The 27,391-nt window shown below is 36.1% G+C and overlaps 1 long non-coding RNA gene across 2 annotated transcripts in view; it reads left to right on the plus strand.

Moving 5' to 3' along the window:
• LOC113044316 (uncharacterized) overlaps positions 1 to 26,645 on the plus strand; it is an 82,358-nt gene extending 55,713 nt beyond the window's left edge. Inside the window, exons 5-6 of one of the 2 annotated variants that reach the window (XR_003275868.1) lie at positions 2,607 to 2,730; positions 3,181 to 3,350. This is a non-coding gene — a long non-coding RNA (uncharacterized LOC113044316). Of the gene's footprint in view, positions 1 to 2,606; positions 2,731 to 3,180; positions 3,351 to 26,602 lie in introns of those variants that run through there. The other variant, XR_003275869.1, reaches the window with a different exon arrangement.
• Positions 26,646 to 27,391: the final 746 nt, after the last annotated feature.

A 27,391-nucleotide genomic window follows, 5' to 3' on the forward strand; every position in this document is an offset into this window, starting at 1 on the left:
CATGACTGATGCGCTGTCAGGAGAGGGAGCAGCTGCTAGGCCGGAAAGCAGTCCGGCTACATATTTCTTGCCCGGACACATCATGCATTTCTTCTTACAGCACGTGATGTAGCGCGTGTGCCGAAGTGTCAGTGCGACGACCATCATAAATGCACCATGCCAGTTTTTGATTGATTTATAAGCCGATTGTGGCACTAGTTATAGGTTAGAAGAGAGAGGAATTCTCGCTGCCTTTGACACTAAAATAGTACAAATAATGTTTCATTTGCCACCTTGCTTGCCATAAAAATCCCTGTGTTCTTGATGGAGAGTGTGGGTGTGTCATTTCTGTGTTTTATGGTTTTTAAGAGCGAGTCATTTTAAGATCTGCCGGGTGTTTGTTAGACTTTGAAGATACGAGTGATAAGGAAAAGAGCACTCTACATGTGAAGTTTGCTGTTAGCATTGTGCGACTGGGAAACGTGGAAAGATTATCATAGCGTGATCTGTCAGTACTTTCCAACATCAGTCATTGCTGTAAGATTTGCCTCAAATTTCAGTACAAAGACCTCACACGAAGGATCCTTTTGGCTTTTCACATCTCACAAGTGTTCTTTAACATTTTCTTGCCAGTTTTTTTTTTTTTTTTTTTTTTTTTTTTTAGAAGTGAAATACCTTCATTTACCTTTTCTTGTAGTTAATGGTGGGGGGGGGGGGTGAGAATCTCTGTAAGTGGAACACTTACCCGTTATTTCTTTGTGAGGAGTCCTGTCTTCCATATGAATGAGCTTGCCTTCGTTAGCCACCTGAGCATCTGCTCTAGACACTCAGGCCTGCTGAATTAATCAACCTTTAGTTCTCCTGAGTGAACGCGCTCGGGTGTGTGTGTGAGTGAAAGGGAATGCAAATGTCTCCTATTATTCACAGCTTTGTGAGACGACTGCGTTTGCAGCAATGTTAATTATTGAAGGACTTGGAGAGATAGAGTCTTGGATGGAAGTGGGAGTAGAGGAGGGAAACGGAGTTCTTTCATAATGAATTGAAATGTATTTAGGGTCATCAGTGATAGAAGTGGAAGCTTGCAATTTGCATGAGGTCAAAAAGGCTTTTTTTTTTATTTCTTTTAACATTATACAAAATGCTTGTTGATCAAGCAGTTACATTTCCAGGCCTTGATACTCAAGACAGATTGCAGGGGAGTGAGTTAGAAACGAGTTTTCAATCTTTCGTCACTTTGAAAATGGACCTTTCTGATTTCTGCACTCCAAAGAGAAAGGAATAAACTGATCTGTGGTGATGCTGATTATGGATTGATCAAACATATGAGGCCGACTGGTGTATCGCTCTCTCCACTCCTACTTCAGACATGAGGAGTTAATGTGTGTGATCAGATTGAAGTGTCATCCGGTTCTGTCACAGGCTGTAGAAATGCTATCTATGGCTCTTTCATCAGAAAGCTCTTGGACTTATGATCCTGTGCTGTTAGCATGGTTGAAGGCTAGTGTAACATGCTCATTAAACTACATACAGCTTTTTATAAAGCAACTCAAAACACAGCCAGCTGGTTGGACAGTGATGCAATGGGATTGTTTCAATGAGAACTGATTCCGCTTAAGGCCTTTTAGTGACTAGACCATGTTGTTTGAAGCAAAGAGGAAATGCAGACATATGTTCACAGGCCCAGTGTTTGAATCCAGTTTAAATAACTCTATCAGTGTTTTTGATATAATACTGGAGCTAATAAAACATAAGTCTTTTCTTGTGGTCTATTATTTTTTTTATTTGTATGAAATGTTCCTCATATTGTCTGGAACAGTAACTGCGTGTCCTAACTACATGCAATGCGACATGGCGACACGCGATAAAAGGTATGTTTTCCAAGTTAATCAAACTATTTGCATTGGCAACACGCAAATTTCTATTTTAGAAATGGTTTCTATTTCTGCGATGTGGCGGCTGGAACAACACCTTACAAACTATATGATAGTGATAATCTCAGATGATTATCTGCTTTATTAAAATGTAAATGTGTCTAATATGAGTGTAAATATAATTTTGTTTGACATTTAGGCTATAACCTGAAAGCAACAGAGAGTTAGATCTTGAAAATAAATTAATGCAAAGATGTCAAATTTAAAAACTCACTGCAATCCATCAAGCATATTCCATGACAAAGATGGTATCAGTCACTCTGTATGTACATTTAATTAATAATAATTAAAAATAATAGTTAATTTCATTTATATAGCACTTTTCTTGGTACTCAAAGCATTTTACATGTAAGGGGGAACATCCTCATCCACCAGCAATCAGTGTATGAGGATGATTAGGAGGCCACGATGGTCAGGTTACACCCCAACTCTTTTCAAAGGGCATCCTGGGATTTTGAATGACCACATAGAGTCCGGACTTCGGTTTAACGTCTCATTTAAGTAGGGTTAAAAGGTTTAATATTTCTGAATTAGATTATAAACGTATCCATTTCGTAGCAATTGCAGAGTGCTCCCAGCCATCGGTTTACTGTTCACATCCACTCACTATACATACAGTAGTATCACAGATTATAATGGATTCTATATTGTCTTTTGTCGTGACGTGTCATGCCACACCGTTCATGTCCGATGAAGACACGGAAGCAGCGCGGCAGCACAGCCGGCTTTTCCAGGGGATGAACCCACGAGAATAGAGGGTTCCGGAGAACATGTGCACTTTGTTGGTGCACCTTACGAGAGAATAAGACCAGCAAGCAAGGTAAAAATATGTATACGTTTGTTTGTGTGTTTTTGTCAGATTTTTTCAGAACATTTATTCAAAACGGCTGTAACAAACTTTACTATGGTAAACTACACTATATTGTTTCAAATGTCTTTTGTCAGCTTACTGAATTAACCAAATTAAAATGATTTTAATGGGGCATGCTTATCTTATATTAACATTTAACATAACTAATGTCAAATTTTGTTCAGGTGTTAATGTTGTCCAGTAGCCTATTGAGAATTGTTTTGTTTTTAATGCCTAGTTTTATTGCTAGCTGCCTTTCTAGTTTTAGAATTATTATTTTTTTATATTTTTTGATGGAATTTAAGTCACCCCGAGACTGAAAATTCATGGAAAGAGAACAACTATGGTTTTGAGAGGTTTGTGTATTCTGTATGGGCTTTGCCTTTTGAAAGTGTGCCATTTGTACTTCTTGTTTTTCAGGGAACACATTTCTGTCACTAACAAAGTGTATGGTGAACAAAGGTGGTGGCCAGGTTTTGGAGCAGCACCTGGGTTTTGCAGATGGCTATGTATTTTTTTGCCCATTATGTTTCTGTTGCCTTAAGATTCGTTGTGAGGATAAATCCAGATTATAACAACATAATATACTGCAAAAGGTCATAAGACAGGAGAAATGGTGAAGATGCACTGTTCCAGCATTGGAAGAGTGTATTTTTAAGTGTTATATGTGTAATGTTTTAAATAAAGAATTTGAAATATTGTAATCATTGTGTCTGTTATAATTTAATGGCAGTAGTACATATGTATGATAAAAATAAATTGAATTCTATATAAAAATTATAAAATCACATGAAATCTATATTAAAATGAATTAATTGCAGTAGTATACTGATGAATTAGATTTTTTACAGTAAGCTACTGTTAAACAGTACAGTTTGCTACTGTAAATAAAATACAGTTCACTACTGTAACTTACTGGCGACAGCGCTTTTCTCCTAAATTGTAAATTGTGGTGGAGAGTCCATCAATTTGTGTGGCTTCTTTGCTACTTTAGGGTCTGGGTAACTTGAATGAATTTATCAAGTTTATCAAGGCATTTTGCAGGAAAGTGGAAGGTCATATGTCTGCCAGATGAAGCTCAACAGAATTTTATTTACTCTTGAGTTACAACCCAAAGCACAGGAGTAAATCAACATCAGAACAAAATGCGCCACCTTGAGTGGCCCAATCAGAGTCCTGACCTCAGCTCGATTGAGGTACTTTCACATGACCTCAAGAAAATGATTCAGACCAAACATTCCACAAATACTGCTGAACTGAAAAAGTTGTGTGAAGAGGAATGGTGAAAACTTTTCTCTGACCATTTTCTGATTCACAATTACAGACAATATTTGGTGGAGGTTATTGCTAAGAAAGGAGGTGTCAGTCAGTTATGAAATTCACATTTTCCACTCAGCACTGTAAAAGTTTACATTGTGTCTTTAATTAAGACATGAAAACATATCCTTGTTTGTGCTTATTTATCTAGGAAACCTGGATGTCTGTTTCTGTCAAATTGAATGATAAAGTTATGCTGAAATCCAGATAAAGACATTGCATACTTCTTCCTCTAAGTGTTTCTTTGACTAGTTCTGATTTGAAAGTTTCAAACTAGGGTAAGGAATATAAATGCATACCAATGCCTGGCATTCATCAGAGCTCCTCTTGACCTTTCATTGGTCATAATCAGGTGTCCGTTAATCCCTTTCTCAAAGCCAAAGGCCCGTAGACTCTCTCCACACAGTGAATTAGCATAAACCGGGCCTCTCCAATCTTGTCTAAAACAGGACATTCTTACAAGCATTTAAATGTTAATTAAGACTAATCAGCATACGCTTAATCCGCCCAATCTCACAGAGCAGAACTTTTGACAGACAAGAGAGCTTCGGCCAATGAATAGTGAATTTCAATGCTGTGTGAGGGCCGGCCGATTGTGGGTTCAGAAGTCAAGTGCTTCCTGTCATCTTCTGCGCATTTAACCTCTCACATTAACATAGTCTTTCACCTGAAAATTTCTCCCTTTAGACAGAGGCCTCTAGTGCTAATCCTTCATGTCCCTGAAGGACGAGGACTCTTTTGTCTGTCCATTTCCACCTGTCCCCAGTGTACCAAGGTCCCAAGGAGCACACTTCACTGGAGGTCTTGTTTCATTTTACAAGTGCCTTGAAATTACTTTAAAAGATCCTTGAGAACCAGTGAAATGATGACTAATCCTTACAATAAGCAGTTTGGGAAGCCCTTTGTCTTAGTGTTCAAAATTTATCGTTGGCCAGCACAATTAGATTTTCTTCCTGAAGATTACATTTGCTCTCACAATCAGTTTATAATCTACAGTACACGACCTTGCATTTTCCACAGCCTTCAATAATTCATGTATTGTAAAGACAACGCTAAAGCAATTGTAATGTTAAACTGTTTGACCTATGCCTGACAGCTCTTTTATAAGCACCGCCGCCAGAAATTGTCCCCCCAGTGCAATGTGTCTCTCACTCATCACTCTATGACCTTGTGTTAACCAGTATCCCACCATAACCTTATGGATCTTTGATTGATTTTCCAATCAGAACTATTTCTCGGTTTTACAATGCTGACATTTATCAGCTATTTAACGAGAGTTTAATGTCAGCAAACTTGACACAGCTGTATTGAGTATGAATTAATGAGAGCAGCTCTGCAATGAGACTGGAGACGTTGGAATCAGATGGAATCAGCAGGTCATTCATACTCAGTGGTTTTCTATCGATGTCAGTCTGTTTGCTGCCAATTTGAAATAGATCGATCCACTGGGCTCAAGGCCCTTGAAGATTTAGACTATAGTATTGCTTGATTATGCCAATGGAGTGGTTTTGGCACCAGCATTCATGCCAATAGCGTATAATCTATGGGTCTCTGTGAAAGCGTTGGAGCGTGGACCACAGAGACTACAATTTCTAGTTTGATTTAGAACGCTGCTATTCAAACCTTGCACTGGAGGGTGTTTGCACTGTTTGTGTGTGGAGTAAGAAAAAAGGAATTTATCTCATTCCTTTTTCCTCCCACATACAGTATCAACAAAATGCTGCAAGAGAAAAGAGTGCAAAACTCTTATCGACAGCACATGTCCATTATACTGACGATGTCTGTGTAGACTGCAGTTGACTCTTCTAAGATTTGACATTGGTAAAATACGGTATTTAAAGTCCTGCCTCACAGTTTAACCAGTGGGCCTGTTTATCTTCTCAAGGATGTGCATCATCCTATAAATATTTGATTTTTGGTGTAATTTGGGATAATTTATTCCTGATTTGAGATGGAACAATGGACAATACTTGTACGTCATTTATTACTCTTTGTTAATGTTAATTTATACATTCATTTTCATAATTTTAAGTTAAAAATTAAGATTTAATGGCAAATGTTAATTATAAATTATAAATGCCAAATGTTTTATTTAGTAATAATTATTGTACATGTTTATAAATTAACATAGAAATAGTTGTTGACTGTAGGGTTATTAAAGTTTTATGATTTTTACTATTAAGCTTTGTCTAGTTTCAGTTTTAGTTTGTTTTATTTTTTATTTTTATTTTAATATTTTAAGGCTGTGGAAATTAACACTCCTACTGGTTTAATTTAATGCATTAAATTACACAGCACCGTCATGTCTTATTTGCTTTTCTGTTGCAAGATTCCTGAATATGGAAGAATATGATTTTTACACACTGTCCTCTACTCCTGTGGCAGATGATAGCGATTACAACAGACCGCAGTGTGTGTGTGATGGGGAGCAATCCACCCTTCTATTTCGTCAGGTTGACCTTTTGGCACCTGCTTGACAAGATTGCCTCTTAATAGAACGTCCCTCTGATTACTCTGCCATAGAAGGTGAAATGCAAGTCTATAGAGAATCAGTGGGATGGTAAGAGTAGTTGAGATGTTGAAAATCCAGATTGAAGAAGAGAAGAAGCTATCACGGGTAAAAGGGTTTGTAAGAGTGCTGGTTAAAGAACTGTGAGTTACATCAGTGAATGAATGCTCTTCTTGCTTTTTCATTCTTTAAGTTCCTTTGAACTTTACATTTTTGTTTCTGTCCATAAGCAACATTTTAAGGTATCAAGGCTGGCCCAAAAGGTAGAAACATAATTAAACTTTCTGTTAAAATACCTAGTCTCGGCCAAATTCTCAAGTTAGTATTGAATAATTGGGCAATTAAATAATGCGTTGTGAGAAGTTCAGTGAAAAATAAACCCAGTTAAATAACATTTTGTTTTAATTTTTATTTTAACATATTTATGTAATTTGTCTTTTAATTTTTATTCAATTAGTTTACTACATTTAAATGCATCTAATCAGTGATTCTGGACATATCTCAATAATTCTCAATAATTCTTTACTTATTTAGTTGGAATTGTACTTTGGATATGCTAGCTTTGTATTATGTTATTGAAGAAGATGTGTCCAGCAGCATTTAGTAAATAATTTTTTTAGGTAAAATACATTTTTATAGCGGTGAGTGTTGTTTGTGTCACTCCACTCGCTGGCATTGTTTGTTGCTCGTCTCTCTTAAGTGCCGAGGGTTTTGAACCTGTGACACTTGTTTCTCCAAGCCCTCCAATTTACCCTGATCCTCCATGACCCGTGCTTCTCTCCTTTTCTCTCAGTTCACCCTATCTCCCCTTCCTCTCTCTTGCTTTCTTCTCTCAAGGGCACTGTTTTTCTATCTGTGGCCTCCCCCGAACAAATATCTGCTTTAAAATGCCTGTTACAGCTCGTCTCTCTCACCCTTCTGATAATCTTGTGCTCCCGTGACAATTCTCCTCTAGTCGCTCACACTGAGTTCATATCCTCCTCCCCATCCCTCTCCACTTCAGAAAAAAAAAATGTCAGAAGCAAGAACAATTTTCTTATTTGAAAAATGTTGAAAATGCTTTTGATGCGGCAGCCCACCGATACGTTACTCTCGGCTTGGCTCGATCTCAGCTCTGAAAAGACCTTGATGCGTGTGTCAAACAAAACAACCGCTTTTCAGTATCATATAGTTTGGAACAGAAATAATCATTACACGCTTTGTGTTTGGAGGTATCCTGGGAATTGTGAATGTTGTGTTTTTTGGAGGAAGACTGCATTTTCACAATTTCGTGGTGATTTTCGGAAAGTGGTCTGAACTAAATGTAGCGTGCAGGAGGGGTCTTTGATTGTCTTTTCCATTTTTTTTTAAGACAGAAAGGGAGTTCTTTTTGTCAAATTCAGTTCTTTTTGGGTCTACTTTCATCCGTGCAATAAAAAGGATGGATTTTTAAAGAATGTACTGGCCACACTTTACATTAGGGAAGAAGGTATCTATCCTCAAAAGCCATGAAATAACTTTTACAAGTTTGCTGTATTCCAAATACAAAGTCCAGACCAAAATTGACTTGAATACATTGCATCAAGATCATGTAAGAGATTGTGGGCCAGTCGCATTTGTGAAAGAACCATTCAGACTGTTTCTGAGAACTGGATCAGTGGAAAAGATTCAACTCACAGGAACGATCCAGTCATAAAGCAGACATTGCTAATGTCAGGATATTCTTAAATTCACCTTTTGTGTTCAAGAAATAAAGTGCTATGTAATAACTAATAAGTTAAAATGACTTTTTTTTTTTTTGTGAACTAATGCACATATATTTTTGCTCTGTTTTGTTACACTATGTGAAAACATCAAAAAAGTATTTGAAATTACTTCAACCTTCAACAAACCTTCACTGTGCAGACTTTCACTGTGCAAGAAAAGAACTCACTTTCTCATTGTCTCACTCACTTTGTCTCGGTCTCCTTTGTTTGTCTGCATTATTTAGCATATGCCATAATCTGAGCCAATTTATGAAATAACGGCATCCGGTTCAGACACACATAACAAGAAGAATTGAAAACATGTCAATACAACTGGAATTGCTTTCACAGCCAATAATGAATTCATACATTTCATATCCCTCATCTCAATCTGCGAGGTTTATGAAATTCTTCTCCTCTGACTGGTTCTCATTTTTAATTTATTTATCTTACTTGTCTTTCAGTTAGAAAGTTGATGCAGATCTGCGAGTGTCTCTCTCCGCAGGCTGGGACCAATCAGAAAGCTGTTTTCCATTGATGTGACATGTCAACCGCCGGGGGCCAATCAGAAACCGGCTCCCTCCCCTCAGAATTGACAACTGTAAAAGGTGTTACACATATTGCTCTAATGAGGAGCCCCACTCTCGTCCTCTCTGTCCTTCAAGCTAGAGAGTGTAAGTGAGCACAGGAAACAAGGCGGAATCGAATCGTTTCATTGAATAATGCAGGGTGCTGAATCGCTAATTGCTGTTGGTCTTTTAAGCAGAATGTTCAGAGAGAGTGGACTTCTTTTAAGCCCACCATAATATATGGCTCCTTTGGGCTTCAGTATATAACAGGAAAAGAAGTGGATGGAGCGAGAGAGAGAGAGAGAAGTGTGCTGATGATGGAGTGCAGACAGAAACATCACTCCATCATAAGCAATAATTTCTGTCTGTTCCAGCGCCTTCAATAGCTGCCCCAATCACCGCCAAAAGCCTGCCATGACTCCTAGCATTTCCTGTCACACACTGGCTGCGTGACACTCTATAAACATCCATGCAGACAAGAATAAACTAGCTCTTCCGCCTCTCTTTTTCGGTCTATTACTTTCTCTCTTTCTCTGTAAACACAGGAGACACTGCAAGGTCTTTGCAAGGTCAAAAAATAAGCCAAACATCCGGATGAGAGATGCCGAAAATGATCCCTCTCAACAGAAGAAGCCACATCTTGGCTTTAATATGAGAGCTTTTCTTTTCATTTCATTCGATTCGAGTAAACCCACCACACAGATATAATATTCTTACAATGCCGATAGCTGCAGGAGATGTAACCGGCAAATGCACGGGATTCATTTCTGAAACGGCTTTACGGAGTTCAGCAGAGGTAGTGCTGGATGCTATGACAGACTTTAAGGAAGGTTCTGGGTTCAATGCAATATAATCTTTCGGCAGCATTTGTGGCAGAATAACATTAAAATCCACACTGTTTCAAAGGTGTAGCCACAAAACTTTTTACATGCTGGAGTGACATGAGTGAAGGAATCAATTACTGATCTTGTCTGGGCAGTAGCCAATCTTGATATAGCCAATCTTTCAAGCTTTTAAAGTTAGGGTTAGGTACTTTAAACCCATAAAAAGGTTTGCGTAAAGCACACACTGAAACCGGAAAGAAACTTTGTGAACTTTGTGTGAGGAAATTGTCCACTCTGAGCTGTTAAATTTTGCAACCAGGTTGGTGAGTTATGCTTTGAAGCGAATCAGCCCATTCATGATCAGATCTTTTGGACTGTTGTGAATTGGATTAAATGATTGATTGAAAAGATTCCACTTAAATGTATCGTTCATTAATCTGCCTTTACTATTTACTATTACTTACTACATCATAAATGCACTAGGAGGAACAAAAGTTTATGGTTACAAGAAATGTCAAGTCACCTTTATTTAACAGTACTTATTGTAACACAGCAGGTTCACAGTAAATAAACAAGAAATAACACAATAATGAAAAAAAACTTCAAATATGATATGAATTCAGAAACCACTGTTAAAAAAAGAAGTGTGTCATTCCAGTCAAGTTGGTTCAGTATCGACGCAATAACTGTGTAAAGATACTGAATTATAAAGCAATCCAGCTATAATTCAGGTCAGTTAAATGTTTATTAAATTAATTCAGTTAATTCGTGTCGTGTTGGAAAATTAATCAGTTAGAAAACAAATTTAACAAATACAAAACTTTTTTTTTTTTTTACAAAATATAATAATTTGCTTTATAATCTTATTTCATCTGTTCGTCCACCTCACCCACAGCATTGAACTGCTTCTTCATGGCCAAGAAAGATGGGGTCTGAGGCCCTACATCAATTACCATGTACTCAGTGACCAGACGGTGAAATACGCCTTTCCCCTTCCTCTGGTTCCGGCTGCCTTGGAGGGACTACGCAGTGGAACCTTGGAGGGACCCTTGGAGGGACTACTGTATATGTATATGTATTTGTATATGTGTGTGTGTGTGTGTGTGTGTGTGTGTGTGTATATATGTGTATATATATATATGATCACCAGCATGCTAAAGCACTCTATAAACCCTTTATTAGCTTTAACAAACGCATTCTATATGCAATAAATCAGACCTTTATGAATAAAATAAACACATTATTACAACGTACAATTGCACAAAAGGCTGCAAATGCTCAAGCAAAGTAATTCGTGCTGTTCATGAAGGTGCAGCTCCGTTGTGAATGTGCTCTTCTCATAAGAACGCGGTTAAACACGGGCACACACAGATTGCATGACATTATTTAACAGTAATGTTCTCATTATATTTTGACAGACTTTCCTTGAACGTTGCACTCTACTGTATTTTACTTTTTGAAGTGATTTCTATAATAATTCAAGCAATTAAAAACAGTGTGTTTCTGAAGTGTCTTTGCAGGAAATAATGCTTTATTTATCAGCTTTAATAGATCAACAATATTTTATTATCAGTTCGATAGTGATAACATTAAAATTAACATTTATCAGCCGATACCAATATGGTGGCCGATATATTGTGCATCCCTATTAAAAACACATTTATGGAACCCAAAACATTACTTAAAATGGCTTATGTTTGATGTACAGTTTCTTGTCAGTATTAAAAAATATACAGTTTACACGAAAATGAACAGTCAGCCATCATTTACTCACCCTTAAGTTGCTCAAAACCTTTATGGAGTTTCTTTCTTCTGCTAAACACAAAAGAAGATATTTTGAAGAATGTGGTGAAAGATGGTGGTAGCTTTTGACTTATAGTATTGTTTTTCCATAACGTGGGGGTCAAAACTACCAGCAGTTGTTTGTTACCAAAATTCTTCAAAAATCATCTTTAAAAAAAAAAAAAAAAAACTGGCATGAAAAGTGAGAAAAAGGATTACATAATTTTCATTTTTAGGTGGGTTGCACTTTAACCTTAAAAGAGATATTCTGACACTTCAGTCAATGTGTTGCAGTGTTTTTGTTCTCTTTGCTCTGGTAAAGAAATAGTTATCTCTTTATTTTTGGATTGCGGATGGACCTGTTTCACCCTACTGTGTCTCCAACCCTGCCTCATTATCTCATCTCTCTTCTCACCCTCTGACACTTTTTATTTATTTCAGATCAACTTTAATTTGTGAAGATTAATCATCATCACCCCTATTGTCTGTTTGCTGACTGTCAGCAGTGTCGCCTTGAATCATGTCCCCCTCCTGCAGGGAACCTTCCTCCTCTTTCATTAGTTTAAATGGGCCTTGTGATAGACATGCTCGCAGGTCTTGGCTCCCGCTAAATTACATTTCAATATTAGCTCAATCAGTCCCTGGGTAAATATGCCATGACCCTCTGGGACGTGAGGTGGGGGGTAGCGAGCGTGCTCCTCGGACGCTTTGACAGAACTGAGCGGAACACGCACAGGAGATGGATAATTGGAAAAGGCTATGTGCTCAGTGGAAATAGTGCTTTCTTAGGACATCATTTGATTGCTTTTCAAACTTAATGTCTTCCTGTATGTCAACATTAGTCAATCTCAGAGGAAACTCACAAACCCTTTTCATTAGAATGATGGTCTTAAAATTATGACACAGCGGCTCTGATCGACAGCTTATGCATCACACATTTTTGAAGCTGCCATATACTGCTGTAATTGTTGACAGCTCTCCACTGCTGTACTTGAAACTCTGCAGGCCCATTTTAAATAGACAAGATAAATATGGCCAACTAAAAGGATCAAATTAATTATGTAATTCTAATCAGTTATTATAAGGATTGTTCACATGAACTCTGGGGTTAACAGTTGGGACAGCTAAAGGGGCCGGAAGCAGAAACATGTCCAGATGAAGTGTTTAAAAGCAACTCAAAGCTAGACACAAGGGTAGATTGAAAATAATGTGTTGTAGTTTGTGCAATGAAGCTACCTAAACTGGAAGCACGTAATCAAACTCTTTCAGTTGACAAGTGCCTCGTTCCTGTACGTGTCACGTAGCAGAGCTATTCCCACCACTTTTTTTTCCAATCTATCAAAAAAAGTAATTTGTCAGTCAAATTTGATTTGTTATATTTTAACAAACCTTCCATTGCATCGTTACTTTGGATATTGAGATGTTTTAAAAACTAGTAAGGGTTGAAATCATAACCTATTTTAGTGATCCATGTTATGAGCTAATACTCCTATAGACAGGAAAGGTCATGTATTAACTTCAGAAACTGAAACTTATGTGTTTTTAGAGAACGATTCGTTGCCTTATCCTGAAAAACGTTTGTTTTGACCAGCATCTGATCTTATTTATATTATTAATTTCCTCTTTCCTAAGCTATTGTTTGGATGATATGCTGGTTTTAATTTGAGTGCTTATTACATTCCTATACGGCGCTGAGCAAATAGTGTTAGTGATCTTATGAAACTCAGTTCGTGGTGCTATCGCATTGCTTTAATCAGTTTAATACCCTGTTGTTTGTGCATACTCTTTTATTTGATGTAGATTCCATTGTGTGCTGTACTAATATGGACAGATGTTCATGTTGATTATCACTGAAGTCATTATAACCTGTGTTAAGCATCTGAAGAAGAGTATTAGAATGATCCTATTGTGATGACGTTAATGTTGAGCTCTTGCAAATCTTTTTTAATGATCTGCTGTTGTGAGCTGAGCTCAGTGCTTTATTGCTTTAAAGCCTGTTTTCAACTATAATTCCATTTTGATAATAATTTTGACCTTTGACAATAATTCTCCAAAACAGGGCCTCTAATTTGACTACTGTCTTTAGAAAAAAGGTTGTTTTTAACATTATTTCTCTCTGTGCTGCTGTTCAAACAATGACAAACCAAGGCTGTGACGGCTATTACAGCAGTTCCTAAATGCTTTCAGAATGTATAATTTTATATTGAATCTACTATATAAATATAAAATATAATAATATACATAGTACTATAGTGAATTGTTTCATAAAATGAATTATTTCATTTTGTGAGAGAAAGAGAGCTTAAAAGTCACGCTGCCTTTGGCTTATTCAAGTCTTGTGAGATTAAACCTCTGGAGAAAACCTAAGCCAGTAAAATGGCCTTTAAATTTAATTGAGGTCACTGCAGCACCATAACAACGCTTGCTGGTAATAAAGCGGGGCTGTATTAGTGTATTGTTTTATTAATAACTCTGGCTGTAAAATTATATAACTCAGGCAAAGCGTTGAACAGTCTGCTATGAGGAAAAACAAAAAGTTTACTCTGGATGTAGAGCAGAAAGATTTCCGGGAATTGATATGAGATGATTATCATATAAGATTATTTGTTGGATTTTTTTTATTAATCTTTTTATTTATTTTTTATTTTTTTATAATAGCAAAAGAGAAAAACCAATAATCCATCCATTTCAATAATCATTTAAGGCTTGAACACTTACCTGCTTTCACTTCAGAAGATTTACTCTGTACTTGTTTATCTGAAAGCAGGGATAAGGCCTTAAAACTTTAAGTGAATTAGTGTTGTAATTCTTATTTGTTTTGCAGAACAAGTGGATCAGTGTTTCCACATTCTGTATATGTTAGCTGGTAACAGCTTATGTGTATAGTTTTGCACCGTAAAAAGAAAAAAATAAGAAAAAAACTTTTACTGTTTAGCTCACCAGCTGTGGTGACTCGATATTAGAAAATGTAACACAAAACACCCTAAAGTAATTTACTGTTAGCAAAAATAAGAATAAACAAAACTCAAAACAAAAATCTCAATACAATAGAGATGTTTTATGTCATGCAGGCATTTATGTGACAGTGTCTTTTTTAATATTTCTTACCATAAATTAAATAATTTAGTTTTTACTTGCAAAAACCATACACATGACAGCATTTACAGTAAATTGCATGTGATGTTAGCCCATTTACAGTTTTCACTGTAGGTAACTTGCAGTAAACCAATAGATGTTTTATTTTTATTTTTTATTTTTTTATGCAGTCTGAATTTTCTGTTAAATTGCAAATATTGTATACATTTCTGAATTTAATGTTCTTTTTAAATACTGTACATTACTGTAGTTCCTCTATAGGCTACTGAATGCAAATACAATTTTGGCACGGTTGCCCAAAAGCAAACAAACAAACAAAAAAGTTAAAAAAAAATGAAGGTTGAGGAACCCGACTCCCCATCTTCTCATTGGATGTGCGTTTAGAGAGAAATGCATCTCAAGAATTACATAATGAAAGACTTTTTGTTTTTCGATTTAAATAATTTAGTTTTAAAATAGTATTTTAAAGCATTATATAGATGTATTTATCATGTCAGAGAATTATGTATACTCTTACCTTTATGAGCAAAAATGACGGCGTACTGGTAGTTTCCACTGTTATATAAAAAGGGGGATGTACCTAACAGCCCTCATTTATCTAGGGAAAAAATAATAATAATAATACTGTGAAATGCATGAAGTATTTTATGTCTGTTTTTTTTTTTTTTTTTTTTTTTTTTTTTAAGCAATTCGTGTTTGTTTAAGATGGCTAAATTGATCAAACATAATGTTCAACTCACTGTCTGCCTCTGCAGCTTGGTCATTCCTTTAAAAAACAATAAACTTGAATTTTACAAACATAAAATATTCAAAAAACATATTTCTAAATTAACTTAATAAAGAAACAAAAAGAAGTATGACCACTTTGCCATTTAAAAAAAAAAAAAAAAAAAAAAATGAATTATTTTAATAGCTTTGTTATAGGAAAAAAAAGAGAAAAAAGTCACGGTATACAGTCAGACTTCGGCCGAGAATTCTCTTAAGCTGTTGGACAAGTGCCGGGCCAATGCAGGGTCTATTCGTTTTCCTTTGTTTCAAGTTTCCCCCAGCTCTGTGGCCCCCCAAACTGCCCAGGCTTATATGCACCTGCACACCCTGCATGCCTTGAAGCTACACCACTGCCTCTATTTCAAACCTATCTCAAACGCGTAGTTTTCTACAAAGTCCCTCCTTCCGACAAGCACAGTCTGTTCTGATTGGCCAGCTGACCCAGTGCATTGTGATTGGTCGGACACCCCAAGCATGCGTCGGAATAAGTTTCAACATAATTGTAAAAACATCAAATATAATGTCATTAGTTTTACCATAAGTTAAATCCTGAAAGGGGAACAGAGTCACATGACAGACACTGTGATGATGTTCATATGTATTTGCAGTACACAAGCCGTGATTATTAAAGCTAACTCCACGTTTATGTGACCCTGTCTGTCTCTCTGTCTGTCTCTCTGTCTCTCTCACGCACACACACACACACACAAACAAAGTGATACTCTACATGGCGCAAAACTCTTGGCGGCATCAACACTGCTGCGGTTCCAGACACCATGCCTTTTTTCTTTGCATGAACATTCGGGCGGCATTACACAAATATTTCCACATTGAAACATAGACATGTGGGGGGCGTGTTTAAATTAGACATTTAGCCCAATCTGGAAAACCCTTTTCTTTCAGATAGAATAAATCCTTTTGTAAATCCTTTTGAGCTTTGTAACTCTGCAGATCTTATACATGCACAAATAAAAATTGTTTGCATTATATTATATTATATTATATTATATTATATTATATTATATTATATTATATTATATTATATTATATTATATTATATTATATATTTCCTGGGACCTTTTTTTTTTTACCCTTGAGCAGTATCTTCAGTTAATTAGCACTGATTTTTTTTAGCACATTTATTCATAGATGACAAAGAAACAAGCTAATAAGAGTTGTGACACTTTTTGAGAGCAGTGAAATGCAATGGTTCTGTGGTCCTCTCATTAATGCTTGTAAAGATGAAGGTTTGCTCATACTGTAGGTGAATTCACGCCTGAGCTTCAGTGATTAGATTCCACCTTACAAAGACTCCAAATTACTTTAGTTAAATGCCTCATCTAAATTTGACATATAAACAAATTAGTCATCAAGAAGGTTTTTCTCTGTCAGCAGTTACTGATACTGTGAAATTAAAGTAGATAAGTATAGTAACTTTATTCTGTGTCTACTTTCAGTGTATGATATTGGCTATATTTAAAAGAAAAGAGAGAAAGCTAAAAAATGTTACATTATGCTGAAATACATATGATTCCAATGTGCTACATGGAGTGTCTGGATATGACTGGGTGCATGCTAATTTTTAGCTGACGCTTTTATCCAAGGCGAATTACAATTGCTATATATGTCAGAGGTCGCATGCCTCTGGAGCAACTAGGGGTTAAGTGTCTTGCTCAGGGACACATTGGTGTCTCACAGTGGATTCGACCCTGGGTCTCTCACACCAAAGGCATGTGTCTTATCCACTGCGCCAACACCACCAATTTTTTTTTTTTCTCTACTTGTCGTAAATGTATTTTTTCACTATTGTGGAGCACTTGTCTTAAAGAGCAGGTCACATGGCTTCTGAAAGATATCTAATTTGCAGTTTATAGCGTAGCTATCCTTAAATGAAAACAATGTGCAAAGTTGACAATCAAAAAAGTAAATGATAAAGATACTGTCTCTTGAAAGAGAGAGTCGATTCTGAATTGCCTTAACGAGTCATATTTTCATCGGTATACGTCACTGGGTAACACATTTGCATAGTCCCTGCCTGCCCCGCGAAATGCAAACCGAGTCTGACCAGCCCACAAACACTTCCTCTAGTTAGTGTGTTCATGTTGAAAAGACGCTGTGTTCAGTGATACCCCAGAAATGCAATTTGTTGTACAACTTTTTGTTGTGTCATTTTATCAAGGACTTTTATTTTTGTAGCACACAGACTTTATACTCATAGTGAAATTACTGTTTATTTTGCTGCACCGGCAGTTATAGGGTTAATGCGGGAGAGATGAGCGAGTTAGTTAGGCTTGTGCTACTGTGATACAGCTGTTCTGTGTTCTGATTAAAAGTTAAAACAGAGCGTCTTTTGTCTGTCGTTCTTTATACATTACATTAGAGCGGCACATGGCTTACGTACCCACCATCATTGTTTTAAGTGTTCACAGTTTAGCAGCTATACTTTAGCTGTGGGCATGATTCACTTGCATAAGTGTTTTTGTATTTTATGTCATTATTATTATTATTATTAAAGGTGCTTTGTCAATGGGGACACTCACTAACTTGCTCAAGGACTCCTCTCTGTGCCAATCACAATAGGCTTGGCCGGCTGAAAAATCAGAGCAGAGTAGGTTTATTGAAAGGAGGGCTTTGCTCCAAACTTGCTTGGAATTAATCGTTTTAAAATCATTGGCAAATGACTCTAATATTAAATGTATATTCTGAGAAAATTACTCTTTTCTGACCTTAGATCCATTTAAACCTGTTTTAGGGGACTCCAGCACAATATTAGGACACTTTTAAATACCATATAACCTGCTGTTTAATAGTGTTCAACTGATTTTGCAGCCATTTCATTGCTGATGGACTTCACTTTTTGGTTTTGCTGGTTTCAGTGGAGCTGTCCTGCCTGGGCCAACAAATCTCAATCTTTCACAAGACAACCTACATCCTACATCTGCTTTTCATTCTGTTACATTATTTCTAAGCACCGGTGTATCCCGCCTCCTTTTGTGAGATAAATCCCCTCCTCCTCTATGGGAGAAAAAAAAACTGTTTTGTAGCAGCTGCCTGCATATTATATAGACGGATTAGCATAATTTTACACAGATTTCCTCTGGCTCAGCTTCAGATCTGCACACAAATCCGACTAGATGTGAAGTACTTCCTTCCACCTCCCTCTATGTCATCCTGTTTTCTCTGTCTGACCTCTCTGTCTGTCTGTCAGACTATCCTACGGTTTTTCCTTCCCAGATACAGTAAGATCTTTCAGAGGTGAGGCTAATGTCACTGTGAGGACCATAGGAGATGTGTGAATCAATACCAAAGACTGCATTCAAGAAGTGCATATACCTCAAACACTGTGTGATACAGTACTTAAGATTCAAGAGACTTTGTTCGGAGTCATTTTGAATTTAAAGTAGATTCAGTCGCATGGTAAAAGCAAGAATAACCACATACAGCTAGTAATATAGACATTTGGAGTGAATCTCTAGCCAAATACAAACTTATTTAGAATTTATTGATATGCTACCAGGGTCCCAAGTAAGCTCTTTAAAGGGGTCATATGATGCAATTTAAAATTGTTACAAGCTCTTGTTGCATAAAGAAGATCAAGTTTCAAGACTAAAGTCTCAAATCCAAAGAGATATTCTTTATAAAAGTGTCAAGCACTCCTAAAACGGCTTTTTCTAGCGCCCCCACATGTCTGCGTCATGATGTGGGAATATTTGCATAACACCATCAAAATGTTTACGCAAAGAAAGAAGGCGTAACTTTTATTCTCGCTGTTGCCACCATCGCCATGTCATGGAGTCGCTGAGTGTTTAGTTGTGAAAGCGAAGCCACTTCGTTTGGCCTTCCAAAAAAGGACACAACTAGAAATTTTTCAAGTTGTATTTACAACAATGCTCCAGAACAGTTCAACCCAAATATTAAAATGTGTGCAGCGCACTGTACTGTTTCCTGGAAGAGTAGCCTACAACACCGGTTTCTATAAAGTGGGTCAGTATCAAGGACAGTCTGGCACTTCTGACTTAGTTTGTAAGTATGTTTACACATTTAAAGGATTTGCCACTGAGGATTCAAACGCGAGTTTTGAGCAGTGTAGAGTAGCACTTGTTTTTTGTTTTTTCACAATTCCAGACATGGTTTTATGTTTATGCAGGGCGATAAGCCAAGCAACGCGTAAAAGAAAGTCATTATAATCAGTAATTATGTGTCCACTGGATGCTGCAAATGCCTCGTTTATTATGAGTTTTATTGGTTTTGTCTCTTCTAGCCGGGACTCGGCATCACAGTACAGTATGTTAAGGGCCGTTACATTTCCATCACATGTTTGAGGAATTCAGCCAATCACAATGCACTGGATAGCTGGCTTTTCAGAACGATGAGCTTTGTAAAAATCGACACATTTCAGAAAGGTGGGGCATAGAGGAGCAACAATAATGTACATTATATGAAAAAAGTGCATATATATATATATATATATATATATATATATATATATATATATATATATATATATATATATATATATATATATATATATATATATATATATATATATATATATATATATATATATATATATAAATGATAAATATATCATTTTTGCCATTTTTTTTTTTTTTTTTTTTTGTCAAGGAGTATGACAGCAGCCAGTGTTCCACACAGATATCTGATCTCATCATCATCCAGTCTGTCTGGAATAACATGAAGAAACAGAACAAACTAAGACAGACAATACAGAAAAACTGTGGCAATGTCTCCAAAATGCTTCAAGAAATCTGCAAAGAATACATGACGTATAATATAATATTAACAACATGTACTTACTGTATGATTAGGGTTAGGTTTAGTGTTAGTTACATGTATTTATTCATAATTTACTGTCATTACTAGGGCTGAAATGATTCCTCGAGTAACTCGATTACAAAAAATGATTGAGGGAAATTCTTCTGCCTCGAAGGCTCTTTTGATTTATTTTAAATCTCACGTTTGAATTGAGGGCGCGAGCAAACATAAAGAGTACGTTGTGGCATGTCTCTATTGCAAGATAGAGCTGGCATACCACAACAAGGGCCCTATGATTTCCGGGATGCAGAAAATGCGGAGGGAATCGCAAAATCCAGTCATAAAAACGAAATTTACAGTTTAACGCGGAATGGCACTGAATTTGCCAAATTTTGAATGAATTAATCCAAAATAGGTCATTGCACTTACATCAAATCACGATATGGACTAACATCTGTACATATTAAGCTAGAACAGTCTATTTAAATTTGAATCCTGCATGTTCTGCGTGTCTCTGTTAATGAATGGAGCAGAAGCGCGTCTTCCTTTATCACACACACTGAAGCGCGTGTGACGCTCGCCGTGATTTCAGCGTCTTTCCTCTCACTCAATAAAAACGTGAAAACGTGAGGAACATCTCCAGAACTGCTCTGAGAGTCACTTCATGAGCATTTGACCATTTGATTTGAGTAAAACTAGCGTCACATCACATACAGAGAACTGTAAAGGTACGTCAACCCGTCAAAATAAAAGTTCGGTTAAAGACTATTGTTCAGCAGAATGTACATAGCCTACCACTAAAAAAAAAAAAAAAAAATCAAACATGTCTTCCATGTTTTATTTTTAATAGTAAATCCCCTTTGTTTACCATAAAGTTAAGTTTGCTTAATTTTCAATAATTAAAAGATACATTAAATAAATGTTTTATGTGTTTAATGTTTAATGTGCATCTCAGAAAATGCTTTATTTAAAACCCCAACTGAATGGCACTTAAATGCACTTAATTCATCTGTCAACTTTATTGTCATTGTTCACACTACAAGTACAGACAGAGAAACAATGGGTAATAATTAAATGATTATTTTTGATGTATGCATTGCATTCTATGCATAAAAAAAAAAAAAAAAAATCTAAAGGAAATTAATTTGTCCATTTTAAGAGACCCAGGAGTCTAATTTTCTCTTTCATAATTAATATTGCACTTTAATCAAGCAAAAACGCATTTTATCCAATTACTCGATTAATCGATGGAATTTTTGGTAGAATACTCGATTACTAAAATATTTGATAGCTACAGCCCTAGTCATTACTATAATAAGTAGGTGTAATTATATAACAAGGACACTGTGAAATAAAGTGTTATCCAAGATAATTTTGTTATGTCCTATATCAAGATTTAAAAGTTGTCATACAGTTATGTAATATTTTGGCTGTTCTGTACCGTATTTTCCAGACTTTGTCACACTTTTTTTTCACAGTTTGGCTGGTCCTGCTACTTATAGTCAGGTGCGACTTATTTATCAAAATTAATTTGACATGAACCAAGAGACTTGAACCGAGAGAAATGAACCAAGAGAAAACATTACCGTCTACAGCCGCGAGAGGGTGCTCTATGCTGCTCAGTGCTCCTGTAGCATACCACTGAAAACATAGAGTGCCCTCTCGCGGCTGTAGACGGTAATGTTTTCTCTTGGTGCTTGGTTCTAAATAAATGTGACTAATAGTCCAGTGCAACTTGTATATGTTTTTTCCTCATCATGAAGTATTTTTTGACAGATGCGACTTATACTCAGGTGCAACTTATAGTCTGAAAAATACGGTATATGTACTTAATATTTAGGACAAAATCTTTCGTTTGGATGTCCATAAGAAGGTTTGTTGCTGGCCATTTGCATGAGCATCACTTAAATCATACTAGAAAGAAATACAAAGTTACATGCAGAATTACTGAATTAATGCAATTCAGTAAGAATTAATTATTACTGAATTAAGAATGACATACCAATTTAACAATTTAACATACCAAATATGTATACATACCATACCAATACCATACCAAAGATGAATATTTCACAAACTGCAAATTCTAGAATGGATCAATTTGGTTATAATGTGCTGTAACATATATTTTATTTAACTCATATTTCAATATCACTCTCTAAATCTCTAGCATTTTTTTCTCTCCTGAGCCTCAGACCAGACCCAGAAGATTCTGTGCTGTCTATTAAATCTGAAGGGCTGGAATTTTGGATCAATACAGATTAAGAAACGAAACGTAACACCATGGCACTGACCGATATCTGTCCTCTCCTGCAGTAGTTCTGATATTACTTGTATACTATGTAATATCCATAAATCACAGAAATGTATAAATCCTGAAAGAAAGCCAAGGAAAAACCCTTCCGACTGCAACTCCCGTGGGCTTCTATGGGAGATTAGAATGGAAATCTCTTTTATATGAGTCTTTCTCTTTCTCTCTGTGTGGATGTGTGTGCATGTGGTGATTGCGGTTGGCATTTGTTCAGGTCGGGTGAGGAGAGGTGCGGTTAAGATGGCCACCCTTGAGGCAGGCAGGGTGACACTATTACTGGGTGAGATTGTGTTCTATTCTCCTGTGATGGGCGTACAGCCCACGGGTCTGTTTGGAGTTTGACCCGAGTCCATGCTGGCGTGAAGGGAAGCAGTGTGAGCTAAAAGGAAGATTACGTTCAGTCTCTCACACCTACGATTGGGTGTTCATTCAATAACGCACCTCACTTAATGTCTGAATTCACTACTTTTTTTTAAACAGTTGAATCCAGGTACAGAATTTTTGTATTACTTCAGTATTACAGTCTAATATATAAGAAACTCTGTAACACTTTAGTATAGGGACCAATTCTTGTTGCTTATTAGTACATATATTATTAAAATACTGTACTTTATAAATCACATATTCTGCATGACCATATTGTACATCCTTGCCAGATACATAAATTTAGCAATCACCTTACTAACTAATAATAAGCAGCAAATTAGAAATATATATTGAGGCAACAGTTGTAGTCTTTGGTTTGTTAATGGCGATAATAATATCTTACAATAACTTACAATAAAGTGTGACTGAAGCTACTTTCAGTTATAAAGATTTTTAACCTTTGTGTGATTTCCTTATATTGTGCCAGCAGTTTTTTTTTTTTTTCTTTTCTTTTCTTTTTTTTAGAACTGCATTTGGGTTTTACTTTATTTTTGAAGTATGGTGACATAATGACCTATCATATAAGGTGTGATTTAACTACTATTTTGGAGTAGTTTTTGGATCAGGACTGCACCCATAAAGCTTGCTATGAGGTTAGGGGTTGTGGACCAGTGATCCATCCAGGCATTGCTTTATCTACAAAACATAACCATGATACTGCCTTAGAACCTGGGCTAAATCAAGGTTTGAAGCTAGCAGAATTTTGTTAGATACTGTTTTGGAACAGCCTCCACATTGGTAATGCACCTGTGATGGCGAAAACCTGCTGTAGGCAGCTTTGGAACAGAATCTGTGTGTGCTGTTGGTACTCAGTGCCCTCTTGATGGTAATTCTTACAGATTTGTTGGGAATATTGTGATAATTTAAAGGTATTTTATCTGAAAGTGTTACTTATTTTCTATTAATATGCATGTCCCACTTATTCTAATTTGAGATGTACATCTGTTGGCTTTTAAATCATTTTAGAAGAATGTCAAATCAAATTGAAATCTGCTTTTATGAGATCACAGCGTGTAAATTCATATTTTAAGTGCTGTAAGTGGGTGGTTGTCATGAATGTGTTTCTCCCACTTAATTAGGAGTAAATGCAAATCCAGAGGTGAGAAAAAAAAAAAATCTAAATGTAAAAATAGTGGATGTACCACAGTGTCTGGACAAGTTCTTATGTTATTTTGCACTGTAAGTGGATGCAGTTCTTGTCAGCATGCACAATGTATGTTCCAGCATGTGAAAAGATGAAAGGTTCAGTGCTGTAAATCTATCTTTCAGAACTCTTTTCAGAACAAAAGTGAATTTTGTATTTTGTCTGATACACCACACAGTTGTTTCTGTGCAGTTTCTAAGAGTAAGACTAGTAATGTATCTATTTAAAAGTAGTTTCATATCAATAGCAATCACACTTTTCTTGATGTTTTGAAATCAAAAATGCATTGTACTGTGATGCACTGTTACTTTCAGAGCTCAAAAGCCCTTCCCATTTCAAGAACACTAAACCAAGGCGAAAAAAAAATCTAAAACTGATGTCTAAAACCGATAGATATACTGTAATGTCAGAAATCAAATTAACACGCTAACTTAATTTTTGTCTTCACTGGCTAGCTTACAAATGCTACCATATTATAAAAGGTGACCAGATGCTCCATTTTTGGTAGTCTGTCCCTGACACTAGCTTTTCTTAAAATGTTTTGTTTTATACATTTTAAAAATAGTTAAGAAAAAGTGAAATTGTGTAATTTGGCAGTAAAGGCATAGCAGCCTACAGGTAACACTATAAATGTGCAGTGTTTGCTATAATAGCTTCTAGTCATGTTATAATTTGTATTTTACTAACTGTACATTTGCTATTTAAAAAAGTGGTACTCTCCTTTCATTCTTTAATTCATAGGTAACATTTTGGAAATTTTAGAAATGAACATCTGAAATGTAAATGTGACCCTTCCCATGAACCCTCCCCCAGATCTTTTTTAAATACACTGTTTACTACAAAAAAAAAAAATAATCATCTTATATTAATTTGTAGAACCTTTTGTTAGAATATAATTTTTAATACTGACTGAGTAAGGCCATGTCAAAGATTGAAATCATAGTGAAATTGATGGTTAAAAAAAATCTAACTTTGATGCTTATCTCATATTTAGATTGAAACTTTAGTCTGGATTTTACGGACAGGGTCACAAATGTCTTAGTGTTCTAGTTGGTGTCAGGTGAAGAGATACATTGTTACACAAAATGAGCAATGATAGTTGCAGTCTTTCCTAAATGTACACTTCATGAATTTGTACCCATAACAACTAGGTTTCAGCTCCCAACCAGACGCCTCATTAAAACGGTCACATCAGATGCAAACTCTCTCACATCTCCATCCCTTCTTTCTGGGAGCCTGACCTCGATTTCTGAATCTGTAGTCCTCACTTTTCCAACTCTGTGAAACCCTGCCTTTGAACATTTGGGGATTCGTGTCTTGCTGTCTCCTAATCTAATCCTATTAAACTTGCAGGTGCCTTTTTGTCCCTCTACGGACCCTGTCCTTCTTCTCTTTCACTCTCTTTAGTGTCACTAATTGAGAAATGGCTGCTGGCTCCTAGGCAAGCATGAAGACCTAGAACATTCCATCTTGATTAAGGGACACTGCAGAAGCAAAAGAGATTCACATCGAGTTCTTTCTTCCTCTTTACTCCTATTCTTAATTCAAGTGTATCATTATTATTTAATTAGTTAATGTTTTGATTTTATTATATACGGGTACGTGTGTGTGTGTGTTTATTATGTAATAGGTAAAAATGCTTAAGACACACACACATGTGACCATGGACCATGGATTGGTAGCAATAGCCAAAAATGTTCGATTATCAGGTCAGGGCAGTTCCATGATGATATTTTGCTCGCTCTCTCTCTCTCTCTCTCTCTCTCTCTCTCTCTCTCTCTCTCTCTCTCTCTCTCTCTCTCTCTATATATATATATATATATATATATATTCCCTATTATCTGAGGTCCACAAAAATGTGCATTATAAAGTAAATGTTCTAAACAATACATGAGCTTGAATGTTTTAAAGGACTCCATCTGTCCATTCGAATCATTCCCATTGTCTTTTACATCCCAGCCTGTCTCTTGGCTGTCTTCTTCCGCTTTAATGATAACTGCGCCATTCTTTTTCATCCTGCTCTTCTTCATCTTCCTTCTCTTTGCGCTTCTGACAATCGGTGAAGATGACAATGCCTGCTGAATTTTGAGTGTTTTTGTATCATTGTGAGAACTGACTGCCTGCTTTTGTAGAGAAGACCTTTCTAGTGCCTTTAAAAAGTCTTTGTAGAGCCCTTTTGTGGAAGACTAATGCATCGACTCATTTGCATATGTGTTTGTAATTTACCTTGTGTTGTCAACAAATCATTGAAAGTATGTAGTAATTGACACAGCATGTTGTGCATCTACTGTACATAATATACAGTATGTGCTGCTGTGTGATCATATTTATGCTAAAAATACCTGAGTTTTGTATATTTAAAGCTTTTTATGTCATCCGATGATCTTGAATAGCACAATTTTGTCCAATGACACACTACTCTGCTGATAAAATTAGTCTTATCCCACAAATAACACGATCATTGGAGCATTGGTGCTGTACAAACTAAAGAGCACTTGAATGAGCGGGGCCTTGAATTAATATTACTACAAATGTGTTTTTTTGTTTTTGTTTTTTTCTTTTTACTGGGTTGAATATTTCTTTCCTTACTTTCCAGATCCAAGTGCCCATTAGAAGCAGGAGGTGAGAGTTATAAGTAGGTATGTTCCTTTTATTTCAATGTAATTTAGAGCGTAAGAGCATTGCTAGAACACTAGTTATTCTTACAGATTGTCCTTCAAAAGTCATGCATCACTGTGCACCTCACATAGAAGCTCTTAGTATTCAAGGAGAGAGAATGTATGTCATTGTATGAATGTGTTAATATCTTGTGCCAGGTCTATGGAAGTGTCCATGGCATGTAAAGGAATGCACATTACAGGGAAGTAACGACCAAAGGCTTTGAGCAATTTGGATTTCAAGGGCCAAATTATTATGCCTGGCCTCCAACAATCCTGAATATGAGATTTGTGGCCTAGATCTTGCTACGCATTTGATATACTGTAGATGAGTTCATCTGCATGTACACAAGAGTGTGAGTGGACATGTTTGCTTTTATTATTCATATATGTCTTTGGTTTAAGCCTGATATTTGTTCTTCTCTGTAGACTGTGACTTTCACCAATCTGTATTTTCAAGCATAACTTATTTGAAGCGTAGAGAGGATCAGAATTATTTGTACATTAAAATTTTACATTTAAGCACTTGGCTGACGCTTTTATCCAAGGTATATATTTAATAATTTAATGTATTCTCTTTATGCCTTCAATATAACCAATGGTTGTGTTGCTAATTCTAGTCTCTACGTTTTTGTCTGTACTTTCTGTTAGAAATAATAATCTAATAATACCAAGGAATTGTAACATTTGGGGGTTTTAACTTAAAAATAAAATGTTTCTGGATAAAC

The sequence above is a fragment of the Carassius auratus genome, chromosome 26 (assembly GCF_003368295.1).
Source record: "Carassius auratus strain Wakin chromosome 26, ASM336829v1, whole genome shotgun sequence".
In the NCBI taxonomy this organism is placed as follows: Eukaryota; Metazoa; Chordata; class Actinopteri; order Cypriniformes; family Cyprinidae; genus Carassius; species Carassius auratus.